The sequence below is a fragment of the Thermobia domestica genome, chromosome 3 (genome assembly GCF_964235325.1).
Source record: "Thermobia domestica chromosome 3, izTheDome1.hap1.1, whole genome shotgun sequence".
In the NCBI taxonomy this organism is placed as follows: Eukaryota; Metazoa; Arthropoda; class Insecta; order Zygentoma; family Lepismatidae; genus Thermobia; species Thermobia domestica.
Window position 1 is genome coordinate 43,461,096 of NC_137456.1, and position 20,202 is coordinate 43,481,297.

The 20,202-nt window shown below is 35.5% G+C and overlaps 1 protein-coding gene across 3 annotated transcripts in view; it reads left to right on the forward strand.

The window, feature by feature from the left end:
- Positions 1–318: 318 nt before the first annotated feature.
- The window catches only part of LOC145680334 (annexin B10-like), a 91,897-nt gene continuing 72,013 nt past the window's right edge, over positions 319–20,202 (forward strand). Inside the window, exon 1 of one of the 3 annotated variants that reach the window (XM_081750719.1) lies at positions 319–548. The gene's annotated coding sequence lies outside the window, so the exon portion shown is untranslated. The remainder of the gene's footprint in view (positions 549–20,202) is intronic. The other 2 variants (XM_081750720.1, XM_081750721.1) reach the window with 2 other exon arrangements.

The window sequence follows — 20,202 nt, forward strand, 5'->3', positions numbered from 1 at the left end:
GCTTTTTTAAATTCTATTTCACACGCGATAGGTCGGAAACGCAAACAAAGTGTAATAGTCAGGAAGTAACCTCATAAATAATTCATCAAAAAAATACCTGAGTGTCCATCTTCTTTATTGAAAGTTTCGGGTGGAGGCGGGGGAGATGCCACTTCCCCTTTAATGTAGACATTTAAAAGAAAAAAAATGGGTTAATTCTATGCCTGACCGAAACGCCGAACCGCTCTGAGTGAAAAAGAGGACTGCGGCAACGCCCTAACGAAATGTTTTTCGGAGCTATTCTCGGAGGCACCGACTTGCGCCGTGACGGCTGTGTGACGTCATAGCGTCACATGGAATAGGGGGAGCGTCTGGCTAAAGTCCTCTAATGTTATCTTCCATTTGTACATGTGTGTGAGTGCAAGAGAGTGTGCAGAACTCAAATACTTGTGTAACTACCAGGTGCATAGCATAGCGTGTGAATTGTGTAGCATTGCTCTCAGCGTGAGTTTGTTTCGCAGGAAGCAAGATTGTCAACCCCTGACGTGACGTACGCACGCAACGGAAAGGTGAGTTCCCGTCCCGTATGAAATATCATACATATTCTGTTCATCTCTTGTAGCCATTTATAGTAAACAGCAGAATATCAGTAAGAGGGGGAAGAGTTCATTCATTCATACTATTTCAAGTATTTCTATACCTATCTTATAATACTTTATTTTTGCATATCTTGCTCAAGAGAAGGGGATGATAAAAATTCAGAACCCCTTGCTTATGCCAATAGTAAACAGCGAGGCAAAACGTTTCAATGAAATATTTCAAAGATTTTCTGAATTGTTGTTTCAAACACTTCCTTTCCTCCTAAAAAAAGTATTTCTCAAACTGTGGACCGCAGGCCACAAGTGTTTCTCAAAGACCACTTTTGTGATCCTCTTAGATTAAACATTAATCCAAAAAGGAGACAAAGAAGCAAAATTCAAGTGAGTTGCTTATCAAATATAATCCATCATATAGTTGAAAAATCTCAAACAGGTTTAGTTTATATAAATAATAGATTTTACAATATATTAATGATTTACAATTCGTATATAGATTATAATATAATTAATAGTCTTAATAGATTATCAACTAGTTTAAAAACTAATATATTAGAATTTTAAACTAGTTGAAATTTATTAAGTTTATTTATAGTAGTACATATATAAAAGATATTAGATTTCGTATAATCATTAATATATTGTAGAATCTATTATTTATATAAACTAAACCTGTTTGAGATTTTCAACTATATGATGGGTGATATTTGATAAGCAACTCACTTTAATTTTGCTTTTTTGTGTCCTTTTTGGATTAATGTTTCATCTAAGAGGATCACAAAGATGGGCTTTGAGAAACACTTGTGGCCCGCGGTCCACAGTTTGAGAAATACATTGCTGTTTTTGTTTGTTTGTTTGTTTGTTATCTCAGTTCAGTCCAGACAGGCGTGCAGTGCAGACAACAATGCATACTCAGCAACAATGTATACTCCGCAACAGAAAGCGCAGTGTGTTATTTGGCTTGTGAAAACTGAGTCAGTTATAATAGTGCAACGTAATTTTAAACGTCAGTATGGTGGTGAACCACCTACAGCAAAAACCATCCTGGTTAAAAGCAAAATCACCAGGTAGACCGAGAACTTCTGGAGATGTTGTTGAACACATCCGTGTTTCTTGTGTTCGGAGTCCGAAGAAGTCATTGGCCAGACGTAGTCTACAATTAGGAGTGTCTAAAAGTACTGTGTATGATGTGCGTAAAAGATTTAAGTTGCGCGGCTATAAATTGAAACTGTTATATGAAATTAAACCTACTGATAAAATCGAAAGGTATGAGTTTGCTGCTGACTTTCTACACAGAATTGCTGATGATGTCAATTTTTTAAAAAAGATTTTCTTTTCTGATGAGGCTACATTTCATGTCAGTGGAACAGGTAATCGTCATAACTGCAGAATTTGGGGGCAGAGCATCCACATGAAGTTTATTCAGCATCAACGTGACTCTCCCAAACTTAATGTCTGGTGCGGTTTTGATGGAAGATAGTGTGATTGGTCCTTTCATTTTTGTAGAAAAAACAATAAACAGGGACGTTTACTATGACATGCTGACAGAGTACGTCTTTCTCCACATGGACAATATTGAGGCGAAAAAGGGGCTTGTGTTTTTCCAACAAGATGGCGCCCCACCTCATTACAGTAACCATGTGCGTGCGGCACTTGACACTCGTTTTCCAGGAAGGTGGATAGGCAGGGCTGGCCCAATACCTTGGCCACCACGAAGCCCAGACTTAACACCACTGGACTTTTTCTTTTGGGACCATATAAAAATTGTTATATACAGTGAAACGATCAGAGACATAAATCATTTACGGGAAAGAATCGTCGCGGTTGTTGGGACAGTTACACCTGAAATGTTGGTGAATACGTGGCGAGAAGTAGAATATTGTCTCGACGTGTACAGGGCCACAAATGGATCCCACGTTGAAGTCTACCAACATTAAACAAAACTTGAAAGAATTCTCTTTCATGATACGTACTCATTGATGTAAGTTTTCATTCATTTCCCAATTAAATTTATACTTAAAACTAGGGAGTTCTTTTTCAAACACCCTATATATATATATATATATATATATATATATATATATATATATATATATATATATATATATATATATATATATATATATATATATATATATGACTAATTCCAATGTAAAAGTAAGGTAATTTCAATTAATATTATAATGTTTTTAAACAAGCAAGAGTGTCATGTGTACACTACATCATAGAGTTTCGTTTGTATAGCGTGATATTTTCTGAATATTAAGCTTTCTATCACTTCCGGTTTTAGTATACAGCGTAGAGGGGAGATGGAATATACTCTTGGAATGGTTAATTGTTTGCAGAAAACGGCTTCTAGGTATCTATTTCCCTTTCTATTCTATAGCAATCAGTTAAAACCGGAAGTGGTTGATTTCTGCCATTTCCGGTTTAAATAGTGGGTTAATAGGCAAGATTGTACCTATTCTTAGAACACTAAGTTGATTACAGAAATACCGCTTCTCGTTATTTCTTATCGTTTTGGCTCTATGTACATCAATATTAAAAACGGAAGTTGCAAGTTTTATCACTTTCGGTTTTAGTATTGAGTTAAGGATGAATACTTTATTTATTTATTTATATGAAAGTACACAGGCATACACCCACAACATACCTTCTTGACTTACATAATCGATGGTAACATGACTTTACAAAGAAGAAAAATAAAACATGGAAAGAAAAAAATAAAAGAAAAATAAAAGAAAAAATACTAAAAAATAAAAAGGAAAGAATGTACAATCCAGCCACGAGAACAATAATATACATATATATAATATATATCAGTACGTTAACAAATAATAATAGATCATACATGGTCATTATTCAGTATTTCATAGAGAAGTTTAACAAATTTAACTTTTCCATCTGAAAATAGGTCTATCCTATCATTTAATTTATTATAGACTCTCAGCATTCGTATAATAGGTGAGTGTGCATGAGTTGAACTTTTCGACATAGGTATATAAAAGATATTTTGATTTCTGGAGCGATATCTTGGTACATAGAAAGGGATATGTAGCAACAGTGTTGAACTATGAATTCTATTTGTCAATATATTTCTTAAAATAATAAGAGAATGTACAATTCTTCTATCCTTTAAGTTACTTAGGTTGAATAGCGAGCGTAAAAGTGACACTGACAAGTAAGTTGTTGAATCTGGTTTAAATGTTTTATAATATAAATATCTCAAAAATTTGTTTTGAATCATCTCAATTGCTTGGATGTCTCTCTTAAAGTGGGGACTCCAGATTACCGACACATACTCTAATTTGCTTCTAACTAGGGTTGCATATAACTTGATAATTACTGATGGTTGTGAAAATATTTTTGTGTTTCTGATAACAAAACCTAAGTCTCTATTTGCTGAGTCTATAACACTAACTAAATGATTACCAAATGTTAATTTACAATCAAAAATTACACCAAGATCTCTAATCGATGTAACATTCTCTATTTGGATATTGTTAATTTTGTATATATACATATTTAACTAATTTGTTTTTTCTATTAAAGGTTACACTTTTACACTTATTTACGTTCAGTTGTAGTTTATTTAAACCACACCAATCTATGATTTTATTCAAGTTTTGTTGTAAAATTTTGCTATCTTCTTCAACTGTAACTGATTTATAAATCTTTGCATCGTCGGCAAATAACAAACAATTGGAATTTTCTACAACCTCAGGCAAATCATTAATTAGAATTAAAAACAACAAAGGACCAAGATTGGAACCTTGCGGAACACCAGTTTCTTGTTGAAACTCTACATTATTGATTTCTATTATGTAAATAAGATAGAAACAACATAATTAAATTTTTGGATAATCCGAATGTTATAAGTTTCTTGATTAATATTTCATGATCTATTTTGTCAAAAGCCTTAGCAAAGTCCAAATATAGTACATCCATTTGTTCCTTTTTTTTCAAAACAATTGTAGATCTCCTGTGTAAATTCCAACAAGTTAGTTACTGTTGATCGGTTAGGGAAAAAGCCGTGTTGATTTGGAGAAATGCAAATTTTCACATGATTAAACACCTTTTCGTATAGTATGTATTCATATACTTTACACATTGAATTAATTATTGAAATAGGCCTATAATTTGTCATAACGTTCGAATTACCTGATTTCAAAATTGGAGTTATTTTTGTTTCTTTCTATTTTTGAGGAAAAATATTAGTTTTCAATGACAAATTAATAATAAATTTAATTTGTTCGCATAGAACATCCCCACATGCTTTAATAACGTAAAAAGGAATTCCATCTGGGCCACAAGATTGTTTGGGTTTGAGATGCTTAATAGCACTTTTAACCTCATCTGAAGTAACATAGTTAAAATGCAAAATATCAAGTTTGTGATGTATGTTCGGAAAAACTCCAAGAACATCGTTAAATTTATAACTAAAGTTGGTTTGACTGTAAACTGAAGAAAAATATTTTGCAAAACCGTTTGAAATATTGCCTTGGGAAAAGTTCTCGTTATTCAAAGTGTACACTAGATTTCTTATGTTATGTTGTTGTTTGGTATTTACAAATGACCAAAAACGTTTTATATTATGAAAATAGAACATATTCTTGGAACACTTAATCGATTCCAGGGAACCACTTATCCCTACTTATAATCGTTTCTCCCCTCTATGGTGATCAACGTAGAAATCGGAAATGGTTGATTTCTACCACTCCTGGTTTTAAAGCTACGTCCACCAACTTGGTTCCTAACTTTTAACCTTCGACATAGTGACCAAAACTAATTGTAATCCATCAGGTAGTTCCTAAGATCTTTTTGTATCCCGGACACACACGTGCGTGTGTACAGACGGTAAATATACTTAAGTGCAAAAATACATAGGGGGCCTTATGCAGAATCGTGCTGTCGCGTGAATAGTACCATACTAAGGAGTTCGACTAGCATATGTTTCCTGTAGTAGTCAGGCCTTGAGTACGACCTTAATCATACGTCAAAACGACTCTGCATAAGACGGAGGATATCTATCTAATAACATGTGAATCCTCCACGAGCACGATGAAGCGCAAACACTCAACGTGGCAGGGACGCGACACGCTGTAGTCCGCTGGAAGGATGTGCTGTAAATAATTTAGTGTTTGTTGCATGTCGACGATTCTAAGCATGAATGGCTCATTCGATGATATCCCAAATTTGCTCGATAGAATTCATATCTAGAGATCTAGGAGATAAATCATTCGATAGAAATGGCGATAATGTTCTTCAAATCACCTGTATACTATTCCGGCCCGATGATATGGCGCATTATCATACTGAAAAATCCCATTTTCGGCAGAGTACAAGAAGTTCATAAAGGGTTGGAGATTATGGTTACCAAGCAGATGAACATAGCGATGACCTGTCAATGACCTGTTTAACCAGACCAAAGGGCCAAACATTCCCATTTAAACATACCCAAGCCATTCCGTACCTATCACCACCTTGGAGAATGCCTTATTGACAACTTGGGGTCCACGGCTTCGTGGAGCAGCGCTCCATCCGAACCCTACCATCCGTCTGTATCAACTGGAAACATAACTCATCTGACTATGCTACAAGGCCCAATCCACCTGTTCCTCAGTGCACTGAGTCGCCGTTGCTGATGTTAGTAGTGGTACTTGCGTCGGTCTGCGGTTGCGATAAGCCATGACACTACCCTACACTAGTGCTTTACTGACATCTGAGAGAAATTGCTGGAATATCGTGCATTAATTCGTGTGTCGGACTGTCAGTTCATGTACTATCCAGCGGCGGCCCGTGGGGGAAGGCTGCAAGACTGCAGCCCCCCCAACGTAATTCCATATTTCCGATTCGAGACTTAATAATCAATCTTTGTATTTATGCCCTTTTTACGCGCGTTTTGTTGTTTAATTTTTCACCTCCTTGAAGCAAATTTGTTGTTCCACTTCACCCCCTGGGACTGTCAGTACAATCTCGCCTGGCCTTTCTTACGATGCTGCGATTCTACTTCCTCCTCTTTTCAGCATGTCTATACTGGTAACGTGTGGACTGCAATACATGCAGTCCTTTCGGATGCTTGACAGTTTGTGCAAGCGCGCTCTTCTCGTTTTGTGTTCGTCTGTTTTGATGAGCAATGAGTACGTATATTCAGGCTTGCCAACTCCATGGAAATATCCCCTGGCCAATCCTATTTAGTTTCTGATTTTAGCTTCGAGTGGCATAATGCCCCTTTCTTTTATTAGCAACGCTGAGTATGCTTATGTTGTTTGGGGTTGGTTTGTTTGTCTGCTGGCGGGGTGTTTCTAGTAGGCAACTGATTTATTCTGTGCAATATTCGATTATATTTAATTCTTTCAAAATGCGATCATATTTAATTCTTTCAATATTTGCGTGGTGTTACTTGTGGTTTTTATCTTCTGTATCAGTGTTTCCAAAAGACAAGCGAAAAAATTTATGAAATATCAAACTATACAATTTTGATTTTTGTATTTTTGGCAGTTCTTTTAGAGTGGTCTGTTTCGTTCTTAAGAATGAAATTCTTATTGGCGCACCTGTAGAGAGTGGGGCAATAAATGGAGTTGAGGCCAAGTGAGAGAAGTGTATCCTAATGCTTATTTTGTGCACTGTTTTGCTCATAAATTATATTTTGTAATGGAAAGAGCCACCAGACAAAACACTAAAGCCAGCATATTATTTTCTAATCTTTCTGCTATCCCGGTTTTTCTCTCGCTCTCATAACAGAACAGCAGTTTTATATTCCTGTTTTGCAAAGCGGATACCCAGTGGTGGACCAACAAGATGAAATTTTAAATCTAGGACTGTTAATGTGGTGCATGAAAAGCAGGAAAAACTAAAAGAATGCTTCCAAATTTTGTCAGAATCCGAGACCTCAAACACTACAACAATAAATGAAGCGTCTGCCTTGTAGTGGGAGAGATATACCCTAATGGTTACTGAATTGAAGAATTTTGTTTCTGCCTATTTTTTAACTTAGTTACGTAACATCTAGATATTCTACATAACCAACTACATAGTTATCATATAGATGCAGGAAAAGTTCAGTTATATTTATCTGTCTTCACTACTGACATTAATAAAATCAGGGAATCAATAGGACTAGTTGATATGGAAACGTAAAATCAAAACCAAAAGAGAATTGTTTCAAATACACAGTCAAGAGCAAACGCAGCCAAAGAAGTGTGATGTTATTTTAAAGCAAGTAACCCTACACTTCCATTTTACATACTACTTATGCAGAAATCTAATTTTGATCAATTTAGTGCTTCCTTTTCCGAAAAAATCTTTAATAAAATGTACAGAGCTCTTTCCTGTTTTTGGTCAAGATGAACTTCATACTGAACTTAGTGTAGTTTATGCAAGAGATCAGAAAACTTGGTGGTGCTGTGAATTTCCTCCAGGATATTTTAAACAGTAGTCTTGCTTTCACTTTTTCTGAAGTACTCAAACTTTTGAAAATATTCATAACACTGCCCCTAACTACAAGTGAACCTGAATGATGCTCTTCTACCCTTAAAAGAGTGAAAACTTTTCTAAGAAATACAAGGGAAGAAGAATGGTCAACGGTATTTGCCATTTTATCAAATAGAAATGGACATGGTTGAAAAATCCCCAACTTCAATGATAGAGTTATCGAAAAGTTTACTACAAGGATGGACCATCGTATGGAATTAATTTCTAAATAAGGTGTCTTATTTTATGCAGCCCTCCTAAGTATAAGTACCACGAGCCGCCACTGGTACTATCACTTGCCTGTTTGCTTGGACGAATCTACGATCATGGTCATTCAGCACACGTGGGTACACTGCAGCGCAATGCAAACAGTACAAAAACTAATTGTAAGTTACAATTGGTTTTTTACGTCGACTATCGTAAAGTATGATGAAAATTTAGAGCTGCGTTGACGCAAACTCCTACAGAATGAGACCTCATGACCCAAAGCAAGTTGGGGCAGTTTTCAGAAAAGGGCTCTGGAGTCTGTCTGATTATGAAATTTTTGAAATAATCCACAAAAAAAAAAAAAAAAAAAAAAAAAAAAAAAAAAAAAAAAAAAAACCTCTTGCGAAGAAAATAGTTTTTGAGAAAAATTAACAACTATATTTTTTAATCATTACATTTTTTTTAACGATCAATAATTAACATTTAACTCCAGCAAAATCTAATTGATTAAATTAAAATTAAAAAATTCGTTTATAAAGGTAATCGTTAGTTTCTTAATAAATTTCCTATTTTATGCTACGTTGTCACAAATCGTTACTGAATGAGGCCAAGGATAAGAAAGTATGTTATCCATACGAAAAATAAGTTGGCAGCTCTATTGTTATTGTTATAGCCTCTGTCTTTGATCCTGGTGGGACATTAGCGACTCTGGTGGGACTCCATTTTCGTATGTTTACAGGAGAGAGGGAAATAAGTTTTTTTTCCAACAATTATTTTTTATTAAATAAGATGGTAAAAACATAATTGAACAACAGTCAAAGCATGTCAAAGTGATGTTCAATAACGCTCAAATGACACCAAGTGGGGTTTTCAGAGTTATTTACACTCATGTCCAAAATCATTGTCGCATTTCTATAAATATGTTGTTGCAGGAATATAATTTGATAACAAATTCGCTCGGTATTTCTTATAATGTTAGTACGTGTATAATCGGCAAAGACATGTATGTGGCTAATTTATGTCACAAGAGCAGTCAATAAAAACAATAAAACGAAAATAAAACTTTCTTGTCTATTTAGCAATTTATTTTGTTTTACTTATTCCAATTTTCGTATTTATAATTCTTTTCCTTGTGAAATTTATCACAATATACATTTCTCGATTATACACATAGTATCAGTATTAAAAGTACCCTGCAAAATCAGGATCAAATTATATTCTTACAAGAAGACAGTTATAGATATGCGACAATCATTTTGGACATGAATGTGCATACATCCAAGAAAGCGAAAATCCCATTCTTTGAGTTACATTCCTCTGATTCTCCTCAGCGTTCGTAGTTTGAGGGAAATTTCCCTAATTTATTGAAATTTCGAAGGTAAATTTAGCAATAAAAAGGGAAAAGTTTTTTTTCGATAAAACGTGAAAATCCAGGGAAATCCTCGCGCTAACTGATTGACTAGCATAAATGCTTAAATTTTTCTTTGTTCTTCAGAAATAAACCAACACTATATAGCAATAGTTTAATGTAGCAGAATTTGCACCCATTAATGACTAGGTGGATTATATTTAGTAAAGAAAAAAGTGAAGGAAAAAGTTTTTTTTAGAAAAAGGTAAAAGCAAATGAATAAAACAAATGTCGTTGGCACTTTCTTTAGTATAGTTAAATTAACTTATTGCTAGAGGACCCAAAAGCATAAAAAGCATAACAGCAATTTACACATATGGTTGGTACCTTGAACATGGTTGTGGTTGTTTAAGGGTCCAGAAGAAACTAATTTTAAAAGCATAATAAAGCATAATTTTAGAAAATAAAGCTTAAAGCATAATTTAAAATATATAGCACAATTCTTTAAAAAAAATCTCTTTAACTACAAGTTTAACATACTGTATTAATACTTTTCAAAACCAATATTTACTATACTATACAAAAGCATTGAGAACAACAATGCAACAATGAAAAGCTTATTTTTATTTCTGTAAACTTTTCGGTGTAATCCTTTGATGTGGAGAAAAGAAAAAAGGAGAAGAAAACTTCCGCCAACAATGAATAATACACAAGAACTCCATATTATATTGTTTTGTGTACCTCTTGAACTTGAGCATCTTGTGTACTTTTTGGTGGCATCTTTTACTGTCCCTTTCTGTATGTATGCACCTCTAAGGCGCACACACTAGTGATTAAAGAAAAAAAAAAAAAAAAAAAACTGACTCGACTAAAGGATCTCTTTACAGTGCATTAAGTAGAAAGTTCATTAAATATGGAAGAAACTGGTTGCATAAAATATTAATAAAGAGATCAAAATATTTAGAATATTTAATGTATAGTAAATATTACACATTATATACGATTAATGTAAAACAATGATTGAAATTAATAATAAAGCACAATAAAGCATAATTTGGAAAAAAATAAAGCATAATGTGGGTTGCTCTACTTATTACATAACTTCTGTCATAGGAATTGAACAATCAACAAACTAGGGAAAATTTGATAAGAAAAATGGAAAATTAGATTAAAAAAGGTATAATTAGATAAGAAAAGGGAAAATTTGATAAGAAAAGGGAGAATTTGATAAAACAGGGAAAATTTGATAAGAAAAGGGTGAATTTGATAAGAAAAGGGAAATTAGATAAGTAAAGGGAAAATTAGATAATAAAAGGGAAAATTTGATAAGAAAAGAGAAATGTGTGAATCAGTTTAGGGAAATTTTCTTAAGGAAACCTACAAACACTGATTCTCATACGACGCGATGTTTTTTTAAGCAGAGAATACGTCATAGGCTGTTGCTTTTTAAAAAAAGAAAATGACACAATATATTCAATAATTTATTGCTGAGACGCTATCCATCTATGGAATGCTGTATACAAACAAAATTGAGAGTCTAGATTTATGGAATGCAACTATCTATATTCAAAACCGTGTCTCATATCCTATTCAAAAGCATTGAATCAATCGAAACTGTTGGTTTAAATATTTTGAATGTCCACTGTTTTTGTTTCTTACTGAAACAAAACAAAGTTGCCTTTGAAAATTATAACTGGATAAAATCATGGACATTTTTTTTTTCACACGGATTATTCACGTGGTATCTACATCTATGCTGCACATATTTTCCAAGTACTGTCTTCTTCTGCTATGAAATAAACTGTGAAGTTGCTAAACAATCGCTGCAGTTGGTATTGTGATAGAATACCTCAAATTTGTCGCTGGATTTTGGTGCAAAAAATAAATATTAAAAAAAAAAATGACGTTGGTGCAATGTTTCTCGGACATTACTATGATCAAGAAATTTCAGTTATTGAATTCTTTGTTTCGCATGCAATGATCGTTCCTGCTGTCGCTTTTGGAGACACTTGGAAGAAATTTGTTCTCGTTTCCTCGAAGTCGTAGAAGTCATTTATTGTCATTGAGTTTACATGGTATGGTAATGATTTTTTGCCTTTCAACTTGACCAATCATTAACCATTCTATTCAGTGCATAATCATTGACAATGCATTTTGCACGCTTAATTACATTTTGAATTGAATCAACTTGGACTTGAGCACGTCACGGTTCTAAAAGTGTATGGCCCATTGTTTGTATATGTTTGCTATCTTACATTGAATATAAATACATTGCTGTAAACTCTTTGTTCAAGTTTCTGCCTCGGCAACTGATAGTGTACTTGGTCAAAAAGTTGAGTGTCCATTAAGTAATTGGCGTAAGTATTTAATAATACATGTTAGGCTATATAATCTGCTTTCAGCTCATCTTCTCTTTTGATTCATTCTTAGAAATTAGTAGTAATTAACGTCAATTATCCGCTTTGCTGGGTTAAAATAGGAAAAAATAGTTATTTATTCCATTACTTAATTACTTTTTACTATTACTGAAGCGCCCTCCTTGAAACGATGTTGTTTTGTTTTAAAAATGAAATATTACTATTCTGGGCTGAATTTGGATTTAAACGGCATCGGAAGTGTCACTGTTTACTTCAGCGACCCCGAAAACCATTGATTCGACACTAATATCGGTCATTTTCGGTCATATATATACCCCTCTCCCAAGTTGCGGGGCTGATTTGGATTTAAATGACATTGGAAGTGTCATTGTTCATCTCAGTGACCGAGAAAACTATAGATTCGACATTAATACCGGGTATTTTCGATCACTTTTATCTCCTCCTCTCCCTCCCCCAAGGTGCACTGGCAAAGTAAAATTATAAAATCCAACTCAGGCCCGAACTTTATCAATGTTGAAAATTTAATCGAGATCGTTCGAGCGGTTTAAGAAGTATAAAATCACAAACATACTGACTTTCATTTATACTGTATATATAGATGAGAAAAAAATGTCTTACTTAGATCTTTATTGATTTTCAATATATATATATATATATATATATATATATATATATATATATATATATATATATATATATATATATACGATTTTTATACTCTATTTTGCACGTTATAAACGTTGGACAATATTAACTGCGGAAAAATGTCTATTCATATGCGTACCATAATGTCTATTTTTAGTTTTCCTATATTCTGTTAAGTTATAAACCCACTTATACAGTATATTATTCTGTATCACGATATTCATAACATTTACAATTCCTAAGCATGCTTTGGACTCGAAAGTAGTTCAAGAACGTGTCTTTGGTTTCTTGGACTCTGCAGCAGTTTGCGAAATGACACTACATTTCGCTTCACATATGAGTTGAAGAGAACAGTTTTGCAAGACTTTACGTTACCTTAGTTTATGTAAAAGCATAATGTATAACATTATAAAAGAGAGCGAAAAGTGCTTTATGAATATGTAAAAACATGCCATTACAAGAAAGAATAATAATAATAAAAAAAAAACGAACTGAAAAGGTTTTCTTTACATATTAGAGCATGACCATACATTTTGTTTAGATTAGTGGTAGTAAACTGAGAAAAATCCGTTATCCGTTGTAGAAATATACGGAATCCTTATGTTTACTACAGAAATCAGTACGAAGCATAGGTTATCCATAAGTTACATACTTTTCCCGCTTACATGTTAACATCATGCCGTTGCAGGATGTCTGACATCTAATTGTCTTCCGTATTTACATATACAGAGTGGCCCAAAAGTAAGTATACACCCCTGTATAACATTCCAGCTTATAGGTTTATTTGCTTCGGCTATTCCGAGCTTAAGATATAAGTAAAAAGACATTAAGAGCAAATAATAAAGAAACTAAGTCTACCTAATGGATAACAATAAGAAATAATATAAAAAGCAATAAGTTGATCATACGGGACTGTATACCTACTTTTGGGCCACTCTGTATATACATATGTTACATACATCAACTATATATGTTACATACGTCCATCTATATGTGTGATCCTAACCGCCTATATACGTACAAGGTCTGTATGATAAGTAATGAGACTCGCCGCGCCGCGGCGCGCGTGTCGCTGGAGCGGGTTTGTCGGTGATGGAGGATGTAGGGGGGGGGGGTCCGAGCAAAGCAACGCACCGCGCGTCAGTTGGCTCCGAGCCTTAGTGGAGCGCGGACAAGCCTTGGACAAAGCCCTTGTGAACATTCTTGTCACGGCGGAAAATCAACAAACATGGAGGGTTCCATCGAACAGCGTTATGCGATCAAATTTTGCGTTCGCCTGGGGAAAACGGCTACTCAGACGCTTTCTCTCATCACGGAGGCCTACAAAGAGGAAGCCCTATCCAAAGCCCAGGTGTTTCGTTGGCACAGTGCGTTCCGGAACGGCCGGGAAAGCGTTGAGGATCTGGAGAGGGCTGGACGCCCGACAACAGTGACTACGGACGAAACTGTGGCAAAAGTGAGGGATCTCCTGAACTCAGACCGTCGATTATCGTTGAGATTGATTGCTGATGAACTCGATATGAACCACACAACAGTGCACAAGATTGTGACGGAACAATTGGGAATGAGAAAAATCTGTGCGAAACTGGTGCCGCGAGTGTTGACTGACGAACAAAAGCAACGACGTGTTGATTGTTGTCAGGAACTGTTGAACCTCATGAACAGTGACCCTAACTTTGAAGATGACGTCATAACAGGTGACGAGTCGTGGGTGTTCCAGTACGACCCTGAAACGAAACGTCAAAGCGCGGAGTGGCACACTCCTGCGTCCCCGCGCCCCAAGAAGGCCAGAATGTCGAAGTCAAAGGTGAAAACAATGTTGATTGTTTTTTTTGACAATGTGGGGGTGGTCCACAAGGAGTTTGTACCCCAAGGACAAGCCGTCAACGCCGCCTTCTACAAACAAGTCCTTGAGAGACTGCACAGGAGCGTCAAGCGGAAAAGACCGGCGATCGCTAGCCGGTGGAAGTTGCATCACGACAATGCCCCTGCCCACACCGCCTTCTTAGTGACCTCCTTTTTGACCCGGATTGGGGTGGAAGTCCTTCCACAACCACCCTACAGCCCAGATGTGAGCCCGGCCGACTTCTTCCTCTTCCCGAAGCTGAAGCCACGCTTGAAAGGAACCCGTTTTGCAGACGTCACAGCCATCCAAGCAGCCGTGACCACATTTCTAAAGGACATGCCGGCTGCTGACTTCCAGGGGGCGTTTGCAGCGTGGAAACATCGATTGCAGAAGTGCATCGACGCAAGAGGAGAGTACTTCGAAAGCTTTTAAGTCCCTGTACAGATCAGATCAATAAAACAATGTTTCCAGACCTGGTCTCATTACTTATCATACAAACCCTGTATAGTTCTTTCATTCGTACAGAAAGTACGTTTATTCGGAGCACTTATACGAAAAGTATGTATAAAATATTTTTTTTTTCAGTTATACCTTTGCTATACGTTAAGTCCAAAACTACAGGATTTACACATATAACCTACGTTTTTACGTACGCAACTCACGTTTTTTTCTCAGTATATTCATCCAGTTCTGCTATGCGTATTTTTGGCGGTACCTAAAACATTTCAAGGTGTAGGTACACAAAATATAAAATAAGCAACTTTGCGGGTACAAATTACAATAAAAAGGTAGGAATATGGAGCAGCAAGATTTTCTCGAAGATATGAATAGTATAGGGTGTTTCGAAAGTAATTGTATGAAGATATATATACATATAAGAAATACATAAAAGGAAACGAGTCAACACAAAATAGAAATTATTTTATGTCTGAAAATGTAAATGAACTACGAAAGGAAAATGGAAATTAAAATATAACTTTAATATTAATTTGATGTAATGAGAATTCAGTGTACATTATTTCAAATAAATAATGTTGGTTATTTTCGCAGAATTTCAATCCAAGACTTGTCGAAAATTTATTATTATTATTATTATTATTATTATTATTATTATTATTATTATTATTATTATTATTATTATTATTATTATTCACAATTCATCGAGTTGGACACAATACTTTCAAATTGGGTGATTTTAAAAGCCAACAACTTTTTAAAGAAATTTATTCTGAACAAGGGTTTATGCAGATAGGTATTCGTAGCATAATGTATGAAAGTTTCTTTTTTCATTACTTCTTAATAGGGATGCACGCGAGACGCGAGAAGTCTCGTCTCGCACTCGCGTCTCGTCTCGTATTTGCAAGACGAGACACGAGACGAGGGTGAAAAATTTATGCGAGACGCGAGACGAGACTCGATTAAGTCTCGCACGAGAAGTCTCGCGAGACTTCTCGCAGTCTCGCAACATTTATGAATTACATTTAATTGTGTATTTAGTGATTTTACATTTATTGAGTTTTCTGAGTTGAGCGTTAATGCCTCCAGGAACAAAAAAGTGATTGGGGCAATAGACATTTTATGAGATTTATTATTGTTCAAGGTTCATTTTCAGAATTAAAGCCTTCTTTAGTTTCTAAAAAAGAAAAGTTTTGTAAATTGGAAATTTATTACAGCATCGATTTAGGACTTTATTTTGCGACACAAACACATACACGTGGGCGCGCACGAATACATGAACTTCTGTTTTTGGTCTGAAAAGCGAAAAAGACTCCCTATTGTTGCGAAATGTGATATTTCTGTTGTTTCTGCCTTTTTCACATTACTACTAGCGATTAATGTTGGGGGATGGTGGGGAAATCCACTCTCGTCAAAGTTTATCCCCGGCCCGGCTCGCAGAAATAACATGATATTTTTACATGGAAATAGTATTTTCTTTCTATATATTTATCAAAAACATGCCCCTCTAGTTCGGAAGTTTAATTCAAATACTGGTTTGGTAGGATGGCCCTATAGGTTTGGTGGGAGATGGTAGGAATGGCCCTATATCTGTTAGTAATTTTATTTTCTAGATCTAGCAACACTAAATAAGTTGAAAGCGAAAGTTGATAAAATGCGATAATGCAACATTGCTACAAGCGCGAACGAACTGAAAGAATTGGGTCGTATTGTGTTGTGACCAGTTCTTTTGTTGTCTACAAGCGCTTTTGGTGGTATAAAAACATCTTTATAATAGAAAATCACCCTTCAAGAAAACGACCAAAACGTGTAAATGTTGATAGTGGCGACGATATTTTAGAAGAGCCAAATATTGTTGAAGACCTCTAAGCTGGAAAACAATGTTGGATCCAGCAACAATTTATGCTGGTTTTGCTGTAAATTATGCTATTAATTTGACGAAAATTAATGGTCCAGCAATCAAATTCCAGCACAACATTTCTTTTAATTTGGGACGGAGGATACACAAGTTCGGATACCATGTTGAACTCTAGGTTCCGTCTCCTTAGGATGCTATGAACATTCATCCCATGGAAAGCAGTGGCAAACCAGCATGGATTCATCTTGCCAAGGAACTTTTAGGTCAAATACCTGCCTTCGGACAGAATATCACATCATCATTCATTAACAGCCATAGAATAACACATTGCAAAATTTTGACCCAGAATATATGCGAGTCTGTGAGACCATGCGAGAAAGTCTCGCGCGAGACGCGAGATGAGACTCAAAATTTTATGCGAGACGAGACGAGACGCGAGACGAGACTTTTCCATATCTCGTCTAGTCTCGTCTCGCGTGCATCCCTACTTCTTAAATATATCATTCTTCAAGTGTTTGCCATTTTCAGCCTCACACATTTTTCCTGTTACTCTATTATCCGTTGGAAGAACATGATCTTCTTGTATGAGGCAGGTCAGTTAAAGATCCCTGGTGTCGAAAGCATTTGAACAGATTGCGTATAGTTATTTCCGAGGGTGCGGGCGTTTCTTACCTTAAAATGTCTTGCGATAACTTATTTAAGTCGCAGTATTTGATCATTGGTTTCCAAAATACAGTTCCACAATTGCGACTCTTTGTTCAATACTGAACCTCTCCACATCTTCAGTCTTTTCAAATCTTCAAATTTTCATCAAAATATTCACTGTTTCGTAAAATTCCCTTAAATGTGTTTTTCTTTTCATTTCATTTTATTTTTATTTTAGTTTACCGTCTCACTATTATACTCCGAGGTTAAGGGAGATGGCGGTGGGCGGGGGTGCTAATAAACGAAATGTTGGAATAAAGAAAGTTAGAGAAAACGGAACAACTCCAGGAAAACCTTCTCGTACGGTGTTTGTCCACTACAAAGCTCACTTGTTGGGAGCTGTGATCGAAGCAGAAACCCCCAGTATGATAGGTAAACGCTCTAACATTGAACCACTACGAACCCCCACAAACTATCATTCATACTTTTGCGTTCAGATGTCCCTTTATGATAACCACGAACGAAAGTCAATATTTGTCGCAGACCAGGGAAGAGAAGCTTTATTGATTTCCTGTATGTTTGGTTTAACTAATGACTTTTTCCATGTCGTTTGCAACAGAAAGAATCGACGAATAATGACTAATCTTCGCAAATAAACTACATTATTAGGTTATCACTGTATTGCGAGCGGTGATAATAATGTAGAAATAACGTAAGTAAAAGGCTAATAGTCACCGCAAGAAACAAACCACATCACTAGGAAGTACTTTCGAAGAACATTGTCTTCATCTTCAGCCTAGACACACTTCGAAAAGGATTTAAACCATAGGAAAGAAATTATGGATAGGTAAAAATGCTTAAAAAGAATTTTAAAAATATGCAAAGCAAAAATGTTCTTGTTACTAGAAATAGATGTATGTTAATATTAACATTAACTAAACGGCGTGACAAACATCTTGGCATTGGAAGGCGGCGCTCCAAGTTCTCTTTAAATGCTGCTAGCAAATGAGAGGGTAGCGTTAGTGCCACGTTTATTTTGTACACATCCATGTCTATCACCTATCACCTAATCGCGCTACAGTATGTCTGGTTAGCCATAGCCACACCCCTTAGCACTCGGCAACATCGCGTCAGAGCTTGCGTTTTATTCGTTTAACTAAAATGTCAAGATGTTTGTCACAGGCTTTATTAACATATGTCTATTTCTAGTGACAGGAAGATTTTTGTTTCGCATATTTTTAAAATCTTATGGTTTAAATCCTTTTCGAAGTGTGTCTAGGCTGAAGATGAAGACAATGTTCTTCGAAAGTACTTGCTGCGGTGATGTGGTTTGTTTTTTGCGGTGACTATTAGCATTTTACTTACGTTTCTCTACATTATTAGGTTTATTGTGCATACGCTCGTATGTAATGATTAAATTTCACGTCTGCACTCCGCTGCTTTACCGTCCTCAATTTATTATGGAAGTTGTAAACAACGGACCATTTTCCTTTCTAGACGTGTTAAACTACAATTAAGATAATTGTTCCTTAGCAGAGGGGGGCTATAGGTTCATGGTTGTTCCGAAATTTCCGAATGGGTCAACACGGGATATAATGTTTCTCCCCCAGGCATTCCTGTAAATAGAATGTTTTGCTAGGAGGTGCCAAGTCTATCAGTTTTGAGTGCAATAAAAAGATTAAAATTACAGATGAAATATTCTTACCAGGGAAGGTCCCACAAGTTGTCGCTCAAATATTGCTACATAGCATTATGAGAAATGAAAATTAGCAAAATTTAATGTGCTATGGACCAGACGGATAGGAGCTACGGGGCTTCAACATTTGAATATCCAAAAAAATATAACATGAAAATATATACGTTTTAAGTAAATATCTTGAAAACCGTTTGATTGCTTTAAACAGTTTTCAAGATATTTAAACTCTTTTAAACGTACATAATTCCATGATATAATCTTTTGGATATTCAAATTTTGAAACTCCGTAGCTCCTATCCTTCTTATCCATAGCACCTTAAATTTTGCTCATTTTCATTTATCATGATTCTCTATCAAATGTGCTATGGGGCAATCAGATTTGAGCAAAACCTTGTGGGACCTTCCCTTGCTTGTACTGAATTCAGGGGCGGATCCAGGGGGGAGGAAACTTTCTTATTTTATATATATAAGTAAAACCCATCCCGAAGCTTGGAGCACTTAAAAGTAGCAGTATGACAACCCATCGGCCCGCCCCCTAGAAGTCGGTCCTGGATCCGCCCCTGACTGAATCCATATGAAAAATCTATTGCCGCTAACTATTTCCATTTTATCCATTATGCGACCAGTGTTGCAATTGATGTTCATCACTTTTGGTTTCAAGAGATAGACCAAAGTCGATACAAAATTCATTTTTGGTTCGCAGAATCTGTGTCAAAAAACATTTTTTGATATCTCTAACCGTTCTTGCTCTATAGAAACAAGCATTGAAATCGAAAGTATTAATAAATTTGAAGCATTTCCTGTTTTGGTAGAGTGTTGTGGATGATGATGGTATGTTCTCTTGGGACGATGAATCTATTGCTGAAATTCACTTATCGCTATCTATTACCGTTTTTGTTCTATGACGATCAAGGTTAAAACCACAAACGGTTGATTTCTACTATTTTCGATTTGAACAAAGGGTTAACGGAAAAATTAAGACTTATTCATTGGACACTGAACCAATTACAAAACAAAACAAAAGAATGTCAATATCTTACCGCTTTTGTTCTATGGAAACCAATATTGAAACCGG